This window comes from Tauraco erythrolophus, chromosome 8 (assembly GCF_009769465.1).
Source record: "Tauraco erythrolophus isolate bTauEry1 chromosome 8, bTauEry1.pri, whole genome shotgun sequence".
In the NCBI taxonomy this organism is placed as follows: Eukaryota; Metazoa; Chordata; class Aves; order Musophagiformes; family Musophagidae; genus Tauraco; species Tauraco erythrolophus.
The window spans coordinates 30635093-30651329 of record NC_141472.1 but is presented as its reverse complement, the minus strand read 5'-3'; the positions used below and the strand labels follow the sequence as shown (position 1 = coordinate 30651329).

General features: G+C 42.5%; 1 protein-coding gene across 1 annotated transcript in view; it reads right to left on the bottom strand.

The window, feature by feature from the left end:
* Nucleotides 1–9454, bottom strand: part of PTPN4 (protein tyrosine phosphatase non-receptor type 4) — a 125230-nt gene extending 115776 nt beyond the window's left edge. The window contains exon 1 of the mRNA XM_086615921.1: nucleotides 9423–9454. The gene's annotated coding sequence lies outside the window, so the exon portion shown is untranslated. The remainder of the gene's footprint in view (nucleotides 1–9422) is intronic.
* Nucleotides 9455–16237: the final 6783 nt, after the last annotated feature.

Below are 16237 nucleotides of genomic sequence, written 5' to 3'. Positions count from 1 at the left end.
TGACAAGGAACCCTGCCTCTACTTCAGAAATGGTAGGCCTTAAAAGCACAACTTGTTTTTTATTAATTGCACATAGCAAAGTGGGCTTCAAGCTTTGGAAGCTACAACAAAAATAACGCTGATTTCTTTTAGTAATAATTAGTCAACATTTTTTTTTCGTTTTAACTTAGACATAAAGAATTATTATAAGTGTAATAAACAGCCACTAGGGAAGGCATCTCTTCTGTAGAGTTTTGCTTTAAAGTCTGACAAAGGATTATATTTCAATGTTAAATGTTATGAAAATAAGGATATTTATACATTGCCAAAAGAAAAAGTTTCACTGTGGCTTTTTCTGAGTACTAGTTACAGTCATTCAAGTCTGGAAAACACATTTTTAGAATGTAGCTTTTCTGCAGAAAAATAATAGCATTAAGAAGTTTACCTCCAGAAATTCTGTATCAGCCTATCTTTATTTTCACTGAACACCACATCTGTTTTCCCACAAAACTTCGAGTAGAAAGTAATGAATTCTTCTGAAAAAAAATCTTATCAGAGCGTTCTTCCCTTTAACGACTGAAGTAGCCAGTAACTTAGTTTGAAGTAACTTAAAATTATAATAGCACTACTTGGTACACGTAAGGGTTCATTTTTTGCTGTTTTTCCCATTTACTCATAGCATAGTAATTCTGCTGAACTACAGCAACTACTTCAATTTTGGGGAATCCAATGCCAATTTGCAGTTATACATTTTTCTCTCTAGCATGATGACATGATTTGTTATCACACACTGCCCTCAGATGAGGGATGGATCTCTGGTCATATAACACATCCCAGATCTACAGCTTATTGTGCACAACTGCTAGAGCACACACAATCGTCACAGCACACCAGGTGCAGCAGAATGCAAAATATATTCAGAATTAATATGAAAGACTTCAGTGGAAAATGCCTTTTGCAGATACCAGAGTAACTACAATCGTTTCCCAGAAGAGTCAGAATTAATCTGTCTGTCTGGAAGATACAGGGGAAAAAATACTGTAAAGAGGTGGACTGAAAAATATTTACATCAATGTAACTTAGAAATGGAAACCAGGAATTTGATAAAGTAGGTTTTTTGTCAATGTAAGTTCTGTTCAAAAGTGGCTACGTTAGCTGAAGTTTCAGATGTTCTTCAGGTTTCTCTTTTAAGCTGCTCTCTTACATACATTTCATTAGTATAATTCCTTTAAAGCACTTTTGTTTCTGTTTTCTCAGGACTGTGTATGTGTTTTCAATGCCAAAGAAGTTACTATCTACATCGCCCTTATTCAGAGAGGGATGCTTTTTATGAAAATCCTTCTTCAGAAAACATCTAGCATTACTGAGCTGCACACACAGCTTTCCTGTAAAAGGAGGGAGAGCATATGTAACGGGGAGGGGAGGGCAGCACCAGGATCATAAAAAGGAGGCAATGGCTCTGCTGGTAACTACAACTGAGTCTTTTAATTGCTTACTTCAGTTTTATTAAATAGCTTACAGCTATCTAGAGAATTTCTAATCTTTCATTTAATTAATCTCAAGAATGAAGATCTCCTGTAGGAATTTCCTCTCAGAGGACTTTTTTTGTCAGATGTTAATTTTCAGTCTATTTTCTAGTCTTCTGTGGAGGAATCCTGTTCAAAGTGTAACTGTATATATCCTCAGTGGTTACTCATCTCATATTTTCTTACTGTATCTCTCTCTCAGCCTTTTAAGTGGCATGTTTTTGAAAGCAGAGATATTTTAATTAATATATTTATTACATCTATTATTCAATTCAATAAAGTTTACTTAATTACTGCAAAATTTGAAAATATTCTAGTTTCTCCAAGCATAGGGACTGTGAAAAGACAAAAATAGCTTTATAAAAAGAACTCAGAGAGCATCCACTGCATTCTGCCCCTCCCCAGACACGCACTCACACCAAGTCACTTCCCTCAGCAGATTTAAGAGCTGTAGAACAAAGGACGCAAATCTATACTAGGAGCTAAGGCAAAAGACAGTATCACCAGTGCCTTAAGTTTCTAAAGTAATGGCAAATCTATTAAGTGAAGATGACAAAGCAATTGTAAGCAGATCACACCACATGGGAAAGCAAAGCAAAAAATGGTAAGTTTTCCCAACTAAGATCTCCAAAATGAAATTATTTCCTTAGTCTGAAATTAGTTTTGAAAGTTCAAATCACTTCCAAACTGAGTGGTTTATGAATTTGACTTATACAGTATATTTTAATACATTGTAAAAGGAAAATATAAGCAAAATATTCATTAGTGAAGGGTTCTGATGAGTAAAAACAACGTAAAAACTCTTACTACCATTTATGTTCTGTCCCTCCTTATCTAGTTGGCACATATAGTGAACTTGAGATGCTAGAAGCACGAGTAGAAGCAACTGTATTAGCCCTATACTGAAACATCTAAATCAGTAGTCTACTTCGAGCTCATAGAAAACAAATGAGTCAAAAATATTCAAATAATTTGGAGGTATGACCCCATAATATAGCTAACTGATCTATCTGTTCCATTGTAATGCCATTTCTGCATTTCAGTTTCCCCCTCCTGTGGCTGCATGTACCAGTTATTGCAGCAGAAGCTTCCCACAGAGTCATGAGATTGGTTGATATAAAAAAACAAAACACCAAACATGTTCATCTTTCCTTTTTAATTATGTTTTCCAAAACCTTATGCGTTTTATAATCACTGCAGGGCAGATGTCCTTTTCCTCTTTCCCCTCTTCTCCATCCAGGCTCAGACAAAGGTGACACATCCCTTCAGTTTTAAAGAGGCAGCCACAATTTAAACTTTCCAACCCCTTTTTCATAGACACTACATCTGGAAAGCTCCTTACAAACATTAGATTTGGAGAGATGAGCTCCACGGAAAGCAGGTGGATTCAGATGAGCTAACAGGATGCAGTATCTTCTTACAGAGTCAACACACAAGCCTAAAACATAGTAAGTGGGGAATTACCTGCAGATTAGGACTCCCAAGACTCACCCATAGCCTCATGTGCACCCAAGTACTAAAAACAGGCTGTGGCATCTGTCCTAACAGCAGCCTGCCTCCCGAAGAGAGGAAAGCCTTAATAGCAGCTCACAGTTTGGAGGTTACAGGCCACATGATTTAAAAATCTAACACCATGTTCTATAAAATTTTATTTTTAGGAAGTCAAACCAATTGATACACATCTCTTCTCCTGAAGTACATCGTTCCTAAATAGGGGCACTATATAAACTCAGTAAAACGTTTTAAGAGCAGTACTGGGGCTGTATGCGATTTAGAGACACAATACGAAGCTGGCACATGCAGCACACATACACAATGCACATGGAAAAAACAACTTACAATGCAACACATCGCTGGTCACCAGCGCTGGACAACTTTAACCCTATTCACAGATCAAAAGACAAAAAATATGTCTCACTGCTTTTTCGGATAACACTAAAAGCTTGTTGCAAGTATCAAGACAGACAAATGCAAAGTGATGTATGTTAATTTTAACTCTCTCCAAAGCTAATTTTTCACTGAAAGACTGCATGTTTTTTTTCCTTGAAACATTTCTGAATTCACTGAAAAGGTCAGTGGATAAAAAGAACAAAAACGCACAAAAAAAAGCACAACACAACATGATTTTACTATGTGATTTTTCTTCTAAGTTATTTTGTCTTTTTTTTAAGCAAAGGCATTGAATCACAATTGTAAGATCTGGGAAGCATCTTCTTCTGTCCTGAGAGAAATATATCTCATTTTGGATTTTTTTTTTTTTTCAAATCAATTATCATGAGTTCAGAGAGAATTAACAGCAATAACTGTTCTTCCACTGATGGCATATTTCTATGTGCTCTCATTGAAAAGGTGGTCGTTTCTCTAACTAAAGGACAGAGCAATTAACAATGTTTCTATTTCTATTAGAGGCAGAACAAACTCTGAAGTTAGTTCAGCACCGCATCTCTGTTGGCACAGACAAGAGGGAGTACAAGTCTCTGGTGTGTCACACTTGAATATCTTCTTTTAAAAACACAGCTTTTCAGTGTATCAATCCACTTGCTTGATTCTTTTGCAAATACCACCTTCCACTGCGAAAAGAAAACAGAGGAATCTTGCTTGTTAACCTTCTTCCAAGACGAAGTATGTCAGCACATCTCTCAGACAAAGGAGCCCCAGCAGGCTCTTATCTTTTACCAGCTGCTGCTTTGGTTTACATGGACAGCTATCTGCTGCAGATACAGTTTCAATTTCTGGTTTCAAACCTGACTGATGCCATTAAAAAAAAAGAAAAAAAGAAAAAATTATAAGACTTCTCTCTCATCTGAGAAAATATTTTTTATGTAACTTTCATTGCACTCAATAGACAGTTTCAGTGCAGTACTGATATAATTCATTTCTGTCTTTTGCAACAGACACAGAACACTGTTTGAGGTTTTAGTTGGTGGGTTGTTTGTGGGGTTTTTTTTTTTTGTAGGGAAGACAGATGTTGGTACACAAATGCAAGAAACTGGCCAAAGGACTCAGGAAAAGCTAAAGTACACTCAATGTCTTAAAAGTTAATATCCTTTTGGAGACAAAATAAGTGAGGACCGTTTGTTTAACTCAAACACAGTTAACAGCATAAAACCAAATCAATTTATATTGTTACTCCTAACAAACACCAAAAAAGATCTTACATTTAAATGAATTTTCTGATTAGTTTATGAAAACTATCAAACAAAATAGCAAAAGTACATGCAACTAAGGCCTCCAGACTGGAACATCATCCCCAAAAAGCACCAGTTAGAAAAAGGTTTTCAGCATTTAATACCAAATATTCAGCAATTTTTCATTTAAAGTATAAATCCTAGGTTGATAAGAGAACTGAATACATCCTCCTTCAATCTAATCTACACCATTCTAATTAAAAAAATTAAAGTATGAAAATGTTAATCTCTAGCACCGCTACATTTGATCTTCATTTGAAGATCTGGGCTTTTGGTCACGCAGAATAATTCAGTCATTATTCTCTCAGCTAGTTACCCTGCAGAAGATAAGGAACGGCCAGAAAGGCAATGTAAGAACACACATGCCATAGGAAATGGATTATCAATTTTTTCCTCTTAAATCTTACAGATGGCCTGAAAACTCTAAAGTGGCAATTGCGCTTCATTCCCTTTCCCAGAGCATTCTTCATTATAGATCATAAGTACTCATAATTAAAAGATTGTTTATTTTTAAATGGATATTAGCCATTTCCCCCTTCCTCATGTAACTGCAGAGATGGCAGTATCTCATAAACCACGCAAATGGAATTGCATTTATCATCCAACAGTTGCCTTATAACTTGTCCAAGAAGTACGTGCAACGTGAGACAAGGCAGCGTGCCAAGAGAGGTCTAATTGCATCACACTAATAAGTCTTTTTTGAAGGTGCATAAGCTGAGAGAGGCTGGTTCAATTCTCACATTTCAAACCAAAAGTCATCTAGTTGTACTTGTCTAATCTACCTGAGTAACTATGTGACTATCCGTGGCAACACCTGTAAGGTGTCCTGGGACACTGTGCGTACAGACAGCACAGACTTCAGTATGCTGTAACACCGATCACCATAAAAAGACCATATCCCGTAACCTACATCTGGACATCTAATTCTGGCATGTCAACACACCCATAAAACTTCCGCGAACACATTAACTGCTGTAAACTTGAAGTAATTTATCTTGTAAGTGACAAATAGCAATAGTATTCTAATAATTCTGAAATTCTCCAAAAACAAGATCGGAGATTCTGACTATGTACCTGCAGATATTTAATTCTATGACATATCACAGAAAACGGCAAAATTTTAGAAATTAAAGGCTTTCAAAAGCCTACATTAAAGTATTTTTGTGCTAATTCAAGCGGATTACAAGTCCTCAAAAAAGTAAAAAGGAAAACAGCCTCTGTTCCCAAACAAGCATATATGAACAGCTGGCCTAGACGGCAGAGACCTGCTGTTGTATTAACAGGCCACTGTTCAGCTCTTTTGGTTTTGTCTCCTGCTCAGGCCATTCTCCCCTCCCCTTTTTCTTCCACCTTCACAGTTCTTTCTTTCCACTACAAACAATCCCATATTATATGCACACACAAACCATTTTTACAGTTTTTTTAGGCTGGAGCACAATAAAACCCATGAGAATTTTGTCTGGCCATTTTATTAAAAGTGACAGCACCAGAGTGAAAGTGTGGTACTACACAAAAAAAAAAAAAGCATAGGCAACCATCTGCTAAAAGATTCTCTTGTTTGACCATTTTTATAATTGGTGAGAATAGAAGTGAGGTGACACAAAAACAGGATGTGAAGGCATGGGATTCATGTGATCTTGTACCGAATTTAAATCCAAACTGGGGGGGGAGAAGGGGTGGGTAGGGAGGGACAAGACAGAATCATGATGTTATCAGAGGACCTAACTAATGGTAGTACGAAGACCTAAGAAGACAGAGCACAGAAACGTGCTATTTATCAATTTAAGAAAAATAACCTAACATAGACTCCAACAACAAAAGAGCATGCACATGCCTACTATTTGTTTTAATTAGCTGAAAAGTTAAAACAGAATTTCTAATCCACCATAATTTTCAGAAGCCACTTAACCCAATCCATTTACCTCATTGGAAGGCCTAAACTGCCATGAGCAAGTAATTTTCTCTGTTCCCCATGTACAAGTCAGCTTACAGGACTAAGCAAACCATCCTCAATATCTTCCCCTTCAGTACATTCAAACTTGCAACTTCCACTCATTTCTCCAGAATATGCTTGTAGAGTACTCATTCCACTTTTTATACGTGAGCATAAATCAATGCACAAAACTTCCATGTACATTCAACAAAACATTCATAAAATAAGCCACTAAGGATAACAAGACCCTAGTGAGATGGAATTTCAAATGCTGATCAAGACCTTTCAGCAGCACTAAATTACAATATGAAAGTGACTTCAAAAAACTCCTCATTTTCACCAAATAATCATGTCACACACTGTTGGATTAGGCTATTACTCTGGGCACTAACTCTGCAGCTCTTTGCAGAGGCAGACGCCTACACGACGTGCCACACAAACACAAAGGTTAACAACAAAACGTACAAAGCATTCGCACACAGCAAATGCTCATGATAAACGTTCTGTAGACACTAGGCCGACGTTTGAGCTCCGGTTCCTGCAGTGAGTTTTGTGTACATGGATCCCTCTGCCCAAACAGGGGTCACTGCAGGATCAGAGCCAAAATGATGTACCTTGGGTATTAACTTACCATATATTCCAAATATGCAAATGGCAACAACACGTAAACAGTACTACATGAACTCTGTTCATTAATGAAGAGCTCATCCACTCCTTAGAGCAATCAGCATGACTTCTAAGACTACAGGATTTTGCTTTTATTCATGTTTCACAAATGTAATAATAAATTAATTCTAGTCACCGAAAAACAGTATAGGCTTAACCCTCCTGCTGCTACAGTGTAAGTATACCCAACTCTGAAAGTATTTTTAGCAAGGGTGTTCAATCAATATTGCTATGTACAACCTGAATTAGACATCAGCAGGACAACAGAATTGTAAAGCATAGCAACAAACAATACATTTCATGGAAAACTTTACTGAACAAGAAATAAACACCAAACTAAACCCTAAGTAGGTGAACCTGATTCCAAACAAACTTGAACTGCAAACATAAAGGAAATGTACCAAAAGCTAATATATTAATACATTTCTGCTTTTGGGGAAAATGCATTTGTATTTCAATGTTTAATCTAACTTAAAAAAAACTACAAATAAAACCATGAACCTAATCTAAAAATACACAGACACTGTAACGACAACAAAATTATCTCAATAAATCAGACCTACAGTTACATTTCTGAGTTTATAAAACATAAACATTCCCGAGAAATGTATAGACACACACACATATATATATTTGTAAACTTAACACCCAGAATCATACTTTATCAACACGGTGCAAGCCAGAGTCATGCCAATATGTAAAAACAACTTTTTAGGTCAGTGAAGCAAGAAATCCATTGTCAAGAAAATGGCATCCATAAGATTATGATACTGAAATTTTATGTTTAAGCAATGAACTGGAAAACTCTCCTACAACGTACATATCTAATAAGAAAATGTTTTTACCAGTTCTAATCTAACTCATTCTTGTATTCCTGCAACGCACATTTACGATGTGACGAGCTCATAAACGTCTGCATGCATGTGAACACACACACCAGCGGCTCCCAACATTACAGGGCAGTTATTTGCCAGTAACAAGCAGGCAAACGTGCACTCACAAAACCCTCTTACCATTCAACACCGCGTTTAGCTCAGGGCAAGAGAAATGCCCCGCGGGTGATAAAATGTACGTGCATGCTGTAGTCTAACAATTATTCTTCAGCTGAGATCCATTAGCACTTCTGTAATACACAAATCACATAAGTATTTTCTATCTCACAGTTAAAAAAAATTCCAACAGCTTGGCCACACTGAAGTCCTGGAAGGGTATAAGTAGAATCACAAAGTTCATTCACATATATTTTACATCTGAACGACACGTATTCTTTGAACAGATCAGCGGTGGGAACATTTCACCTACACTGGCAGCTACCTAGTTTTAGCAACCAGCTCTGGGAGATTTTTGAAAGGAAAAAGACCTTATTCCTCTTCCAGCTGGTGCTGCAACAGTATACACGAGTTAACCCATCACCAGGTACACCGAAAGCTCTGTCGCATATAGGCACACGCGATTATACAAGCCTTCTGCTTGAGGGAGATACTAAAAATGTACCAGAGGAATGCAGCGACAGCACTCAAACCCATTTTCCCTGCCCATAACCAGGGCAACGCGCACATGTGCCTAGAAAGCACAGAAACGCAAACTTTCATATTAACCACACTAAACAAAAAAATAAAAAAAAAATCCGTTTCAGGCGCTCGGCTGAGCTCACCACGTTTTGCAGACCCCACACCGCCCCCGACCTGCCCCCGCCGCTCGCTGCCCGAAGGCTGTCTTAGAGCCCTCTCCCCGGGCCGCCGGCCGGTCTCACCGCTGCCCCCTCCTCCTCCAACCCCCTCCGCCGGAGCGGAGCTGAGTCTCCGTTCTTTTCGGCGGGGGGGACAGGGGGCACCCACACACACGCTCCCCGCCTCCACCAAAAGGGCTCTGGACACGGCCGCTTTCCGCCAGCGGCGACCTGTGCGCGAAGTTGCGGGAGGGGGCGCGGGGCTGGGGGGGGGCGAGGGGGGGGAGCAGCGGGGCTGAGGCGGGGAGCGGGGACGCCTCAGCCCCCACAGCCGGCGGGGTGAGGCGGCGGGGGGGGGGGGGAGGTGTCACAGCACAGGAATGCAGAGCGCAGCCCCCCCCGGGCCCCGCCACCCCTCTCCCCTCGGCACGGAGACCCGAGCGCCGCGGCGGCCGCCTTACCTTCATATAACAGCCACGTCCTTCCCGATGGAGCGGGGACGGCGGAGGGAAGAGGCGCGGGGGCTGCGCTCGCCGCTGCCGCCCCGCGACCCCCCCTGCGCGCGCGCACGGGCACGCGCCGCAGACGCTCGGGCACGCGCGCGCGCGCAGCACCGCACCGCGCCGCGCGGCACCGCACCCCCGCGCGCGGGAGCGGGCGCGCCGCTCGCTGCCTTTCAGTTCCCCCGCAGCGACCGCCTGAGCCGCAGCCTCGGGAACAGGAACAGCAGCCGCGGCAGCCGCCCCGCGCCCAGCCGCAGCGGCGAGGACCACATCGTACTGCGGCGGCTGGGCCGAGGGACCGGGAGGGGGAGAAGGGGAAAGGGCTCGGGGAGGAAGGGACGGGGAAGCTCGGGGGGGAGGGCGGTGGTGGACCCCCACCTCCGGTCTCTCCTGCCCCCCTCTCCTCGCAGCGAGCGGCCGGAGGGGGCGGCGGGGCAGGAGCCGGGGCGCAGGGCAGCGGCGGGCGGGTACCCCGCGGGCCGGGGCTCCGCTCACGGGGCACGGCGCCGCCTCACGCACACCGGCAGTCGCCTGGCGCGCAGCCCCGGCCGGCAGGCAGGGGGGACCAGGAGGGGAGAGGCGGCAGGGCTCTGCAGAAGCGCCCTCCCTGCCAGCGAGTGAGCGAGCGCCTGTAGGGGAGAAAGTGGGAGGAACAGCAGCCTCCTCCCCTCGCAGCCGCCCTCCTGCCTCACACGGGCAGCATAGCAACCAACATGGCGGCTGCGCAGTCACTCGGTGGCGGGGGGGGGGGGGGGGGGGGGGGGAGCGGTGGAGGAGCCAGCCTAGGAAAGCTCGCGGGAGTCGAAAGGGAAGTGGGCGGTGTCCTCTTCTTAGGATTGGCTCCGCCGTTTGTCCGTAAAAGAGAGGAGGCAGGGCTGAGAGTCCAGCCCGCGGCGTGATTGGCTGGGTCTACCATCAATCTACGGGGTGGTGCTCCACGTGCGTCCCTGAGCGTAGATTGGCTGCTTGAAGCGTCAGTCACGGCTGCAGCGCAGCTCGTCGCACGCTGGCGTGCTGAGCCGCTCGGTGCTCGGCGGCGACGGCTGTTCGCTGCCTGCGCTCGCTCGGGGGGAGACGTCGGTCCTGAGGGGCGTTGTGGCTCCGGGAGTCCCGGGCTGGTCTGCCTCCGTTAACCCGGAACTTTAACCGTGGGCCTCCGGCGTGCCCGCAGGAAGCGAGGCCCGGGGAGAGCGAGGATCCCCCCTCTTCAGAAACGGGGCTGCGGAGAGGCCGAGTGTAGCCGCAGCGTTCCCGATAATCTGTGCTGGTGGCCCTGACGTGGGTGGGGTGGGAGAGGTGAAGCCTCTGTGCAGCCTCGGGACCCTCCTGTTAGGGCGGATGGGGTCGGAGCCGTCCCAGAGGGGACGGCCAGCGGGGCAGCAGCCTGGGCCTGGAGGGCTGATGGGGACACAGAAGCGTGACGAGAAAGCAGAGCTGAGAGAAGGATTTAACAAGAGCAGTGCACTACTGCTTACCTGAACTGTAGCAATAATGTGCTTCAGTGACATGCAGCTAACTGGTGCCTCTCGATTTCATGCCTGCAAATATTTCAAGTGCCACTGCCAGGCCAGGGCAATGCCACTTGAATGGCAGCAAGTCTGCATTGACAGCAGGGTTGCTGGGTAGTCAAAATCCCTACCATAGGAGGAAATGAGCCAGAGAGGGGGAATGGGGCTGTCTTAATGGGGTAACCCTTGGTCTTAGCCACGTGTTCACCCAGCCTCACCTTTCAAATGTCCTAGGGAGTCATTTCTGCCTGTGAGTCCTTGCTAGAGTTCTCCAAGGTATGAGGTGTATTGTGCCTCTCAGCTATGTAAAGATTTTCATACATGGCCCACGGGAAGGCTGGCTTTGCAAGACTTGGTCGCAACTCGGTGCTTTCATATATTTATACTATGCATGAAAGGGTTTGGTTAAAAATGTCTTTAATGTCCATTTATTAAAATACAACCTCTCACAATGAGCACTTTACCAAATAACAGACACACAGAATATGTGGTTGGCAATGAGTTGTTGGATTTCAGAATTAAATTCCTAACCATAGCAAGATGCAGAATAGTGCTAAAGGAGTTTGCATGTAGTCTTCTAATTAAGAAGCTTTCTAAAATTGTATTCTTTTGATGTTTGGAAACCACCTGTACATTTCCAGCCTAAGTTGTTATTGTGCCAATTTTGTACTTTTGCTTAAATAGCCCTTGCCTCTTAGCAGTGTTTACCCCCAATTATTTTTTAGAAAGCAGTCAGACCCCCTTCATTTTACTAGGCTAAATAACTCAAACTCTTTTAGCCTCCCCTTCCTTTTCCTGAGTGAGTATTAGGACACAAGATTCTCCAGTTGTCTCATCTTCTTTCAGGACTAAGTTGAATCAGGGGTTGGAAGACTGAATTCGGGAAAGGCCATCAAGCAAGAATTTCAGATAACGCAGAATCTCTGGAGCTCTTTTAAATAGTAGACTTTTTAATGATTATAACTAGAAAACTTGTAAATTGCTGTTGTTTAAGCTTTATTAATGAAAGTCTATAAATAGTATCACAAAGTTTGAAATATGGACGTTTCTTCTGGATTGAACAATTCCTAGGCTGATGATTTCATAAAGCCCCAAGACAACACACACAGGATCAGTAATACCATTCCGTATTGTGTCCACATTGCTCCAGTTCTTCTTGAAGATTTCCATAGTTATATTGACAAACTGATTGTGGTGCATCTAGAGACATCCAAGGACTGCATTCTGCATTTCTGAACTACTGCCAGCCTCTCTAGCAGTGGGCAAGACACATTCTTCTGTGCATTAAAGGGATCCTTAGCCACAGAGTTGTCTCGGTTTCCTGACAATTCTCTTTCCCATCATGGCAAATTTATTCACAAATTGCGTTTTAATCCATTTGCCCATAAGCTCCAAAGTCTGCCTCTCACGTTTTCGTGTAATTTTGGTTACTTGCGCCTCGTTTATGTCAAACATAGTTATGTTCTATTTGAGAATAACGATAATTAATACATGACTTTATACAGAGCATGTAATAGAGGAGCAATCCACTCAATGTGACTGTAGAACTACACAACATTTGTTTGGCAATGTAACCTCAAGCTGTTATGAAAGGATATGTTTTGCTAATCTCACACAACATTGATGACATACACAGATATTAAAGGCTGGATGTTCCAAAGTTATTTCCTTGCAATACGTTATTATTCCTGTACTGCGTTGTTTACAGAAGGCTTGATTCAAAGCCCTAAGTAAAGGCAGTGGCAGATTCCCACTGTGTGCGAAGTAGTTCAGGTCGGGCCTGCATTGCAAGAGCGCTAAATGTTTTAGAAACAGATATGGAGACAAAGTTCTCCAGCTCATGCTCTTACAACAGCAATGGAGCAAAACTGCACTGCAGGATCTCTGTGTACAGGCATTTCTCAGATGTTGCAGTGTTGAGTTCAGCAGAGACCTTCCTTCGCAGAATTCTGATTCCTGAGTTACGAGTTATGTGCCCTGAGTGATCACTTCCCAAATTATGAATGAAAGAGAGAAAGCAAACTGAAATGTGGCTGTCCTTATTTACTGGAAGGAGAACACGTTCCTTTCATATGTAAAAAGTGCATTCAGCTCACTTCTCTTTCAGTAGCACGGCTCTTTTATTTAAGAGCAAGTTTTCGGCTGCAGTCTGGCCGCACATGTAAGCAATGGAAGCTGCCTTTTGCAGAGATACTTCACATAGCAAGAGCTTTATTTTCACACTGGTGCATGGGTATTTATATGTGCTGTTGCTGATGCATTTTGCGGAGGATATGTTATCTCATGACTAGTAAAACGCCAGCCTCTTCACCATTTTGTACAAGTTAAAACTCACGGCTCTCGTATAAACATACAAACAAACAAAAGCTCCTCCTTTACTTAATAGATCTGTGGTATGTGTTTGTGCCAACAACCTTATTACTCATGCACGACCTGCCAACCAAGCTGTGATAATTTATGTGAGAGAAACGTATATTAAAAATGTGAATGGGATTTTAAACCTCTCACTGAAATACCGTGCAGACTGCTTTGTTGCCAAGATGACATACTTAAACGCTGCATTAAAGCAATTCAAGATGAATGACTCTCACCACAGGTGGAGTTTAGCTGGGAAAGGGGCAGGAGACAACGCACTTAATCTTAACACTAAGATCAAGCATAATGTATGTTTAATAGCAGGTACATTTTCTGTAAAGTGGCATCCTGATTCAGCAAAACACAGACATACGTGCCTTGCTCATGGAAACTTCAGGGGCACAGGCACAACCTTGAAGTGAGGTTGACCAGATCCCATGTGGAGCTTGCCACCGATCAGTGCGAGCGACAGGCAGGTTGGCGCTTGAACGTGGCTTTGGGATCACCGTTAAAATGGGGCATTGGCATAAATGCTGTTTGTGCTTATGCAGCAGTGTCCCGGGTAAGCTACGGGACAGAATCGTGTTGCTGTTTGGGGCAGGGACTTTCTCTGTACGTTTGTGCAATACCTGGTGCAACAGGGCTCCACAATGCCACTTGTTAGAGTACTGTGAAATAATCATTTGTGTTAATAAGCTTGTTGCAGCTACTCTCCAGTTTGGAGACTGTATTTCTCTGAAAAATATATTTGAAAGATAATCCTCTAGCAACACACTGAGAATGAAAGCTGATGGAAACATAAGTAGCTACAGGTGCTGGACCACATTTTGCTAAGCCTTTTTTCTCCAGCCAGCCTTCAACAAACTACTTTGCCTTTAACATGCATCAGAGTACCATAAGGTTGCATTTTTAGATACCCACTGCAAATACCTGAGCCTTTTTTGAGTGCCATCTCTGCAGTCACTTGTGGAATACTGTTATTTTCTGCTTCTGTCCAAAAAAGGAATAGCATAAACTCTGGCAAGTTAAATATAAAGCCATAATAAAGCAGGCCAAAAAAACATTTTTAAGAATAAAAACTTTTCTGGATACATTAAGAACAGGAGATTTGCCAGAGAACATGAGGAACTAGCAGGCAACAGAGGTATAACAGAAGCATTTGAGGAAACCACAGGAGAGAAGCTAAGTACGTTTTTTTCCAGCCCTGTTCCTTATGGCAGATTTTGAGGTGATTGCCACAACAAAACCTTTTTTAGGGGCACAGCCAGAAAAAAAACATTCACAAAACTTAGCATGTACAGTTTTGGATCCAATCAGTAGATTCTACGGTACCTGCCTGCCAGGACAACGTGTTTCTCACCCCAGGGTTCTAAAGAAACTTGGATCTGAAATCACCAAACTATTAACTGTGCTTTACAATTTATGGTTTGCAGTGAACTCCATGCCGGAGGAATGGAAAGTGGCATATGACATTCTACTTTTTAGAAAAGACTTCAGGAGAAAACCTAGAAACGTCAGACCAGTCAGTCTAACACAGCTCATCCCCATATAATGGGAAGAGGTGGAAACTGCAGATCTCGTAGTGCTTTAAAACTCAGCGTCAGCAAATACTGATAGAGAGGAGCTGGCTTATATAGACTTTGTATAAACATTGGGACACTGGAGTTCTTTTCAGCCATAATCCAACTCCTGCCTGGAAGAAGACCAAATATGTACCATCTTCTGCTATCTCCTGCCTTCTCTCCTTGTCTTCCCAGCTTGCCTTTACTCTCAGTGTAATTTCCACGGAAAAGATATCCAAATGTATGGGACAGAGGGAGACAGAGCACATTCTGGATATCTTCCCAGTCTGAACAATAAGGGGACTGTAGACACGACATGAAGAACATTGAACCTGTAGCCTAGACCAAGCAATCATGTACACAGATTTCCCCAAATGTTTTTACAAAGCACCAGAAGGGAGCTCCTTTTGTGATTAGTAACTGCTTCAAAAGGAAGATGGATGGGTGAGTGATCACAAAGAAGTGAGATTCCAAAGGGACCTATGCTTTAAAACATGTTCATGAGTGGTAAGCGAAACAGGATTAACAGTGAGATGACAGTGTTTTCCAGTAATTTACAATTATTCAGGAAAGCCAAAACCAAGATTGCTGGCACAAAATAGCAAAAAAAAAAAAAAAAAAGGATAAAGAATGAGTCAGTGATAAAATGGCAGCTAAAATGCAGTGATCGCAGATGTCCATGAGAAGAAAACAAAAAATCTCTCTACCTGTGCAACATAGTAGGCTCTAAATTAGTCCATATCAGTCAGCAAAGATATTTTGGAGTCACTATGGATAGTTTTCTGAGATTGTTATTTCAGCACTCAGAGAGGCAGCTAGGACTGATAAGGGCAAATATAAAACATAATGTTACTGTATAAATCCTTGGGAAGCATGTTCTCTAACACAACGCAAAATTGTGCTTATAGCACCTTGACATGCAGTAGCATCTTAAGCATCAGAATAACATGAAAAAACAGACGAAAGAGTGACTGGATTGATCAGAAAGATGGAGCTCCTTCTACGTAAGACAGATGAAGTGCTCAGGCTATCTAGAAAATAGATAACAAATGGGAGACACAATACAGGTATCAAAAATCACATCTGACATGGGAAAGGTGAACAGGGAAAAATTACTCATTTCTTATGAGAACTAAGATGAATCTAATAATATTTTTTTCAGATGGAAGTGTAAAACAAACAAAAGGCAGTACTATTTAAACAATATCTGCTTAATTTGGGTAATTCATTGTCATGAGCTATTATAGGTGCCAAAAATACTAAGGGCTGCAAGAAGTAACTAGAGAAATTAATGGAAGAAGAAAGACATGCAGAGAGATGGACAGAGCTTCCAATTGCCAGAAAGTGA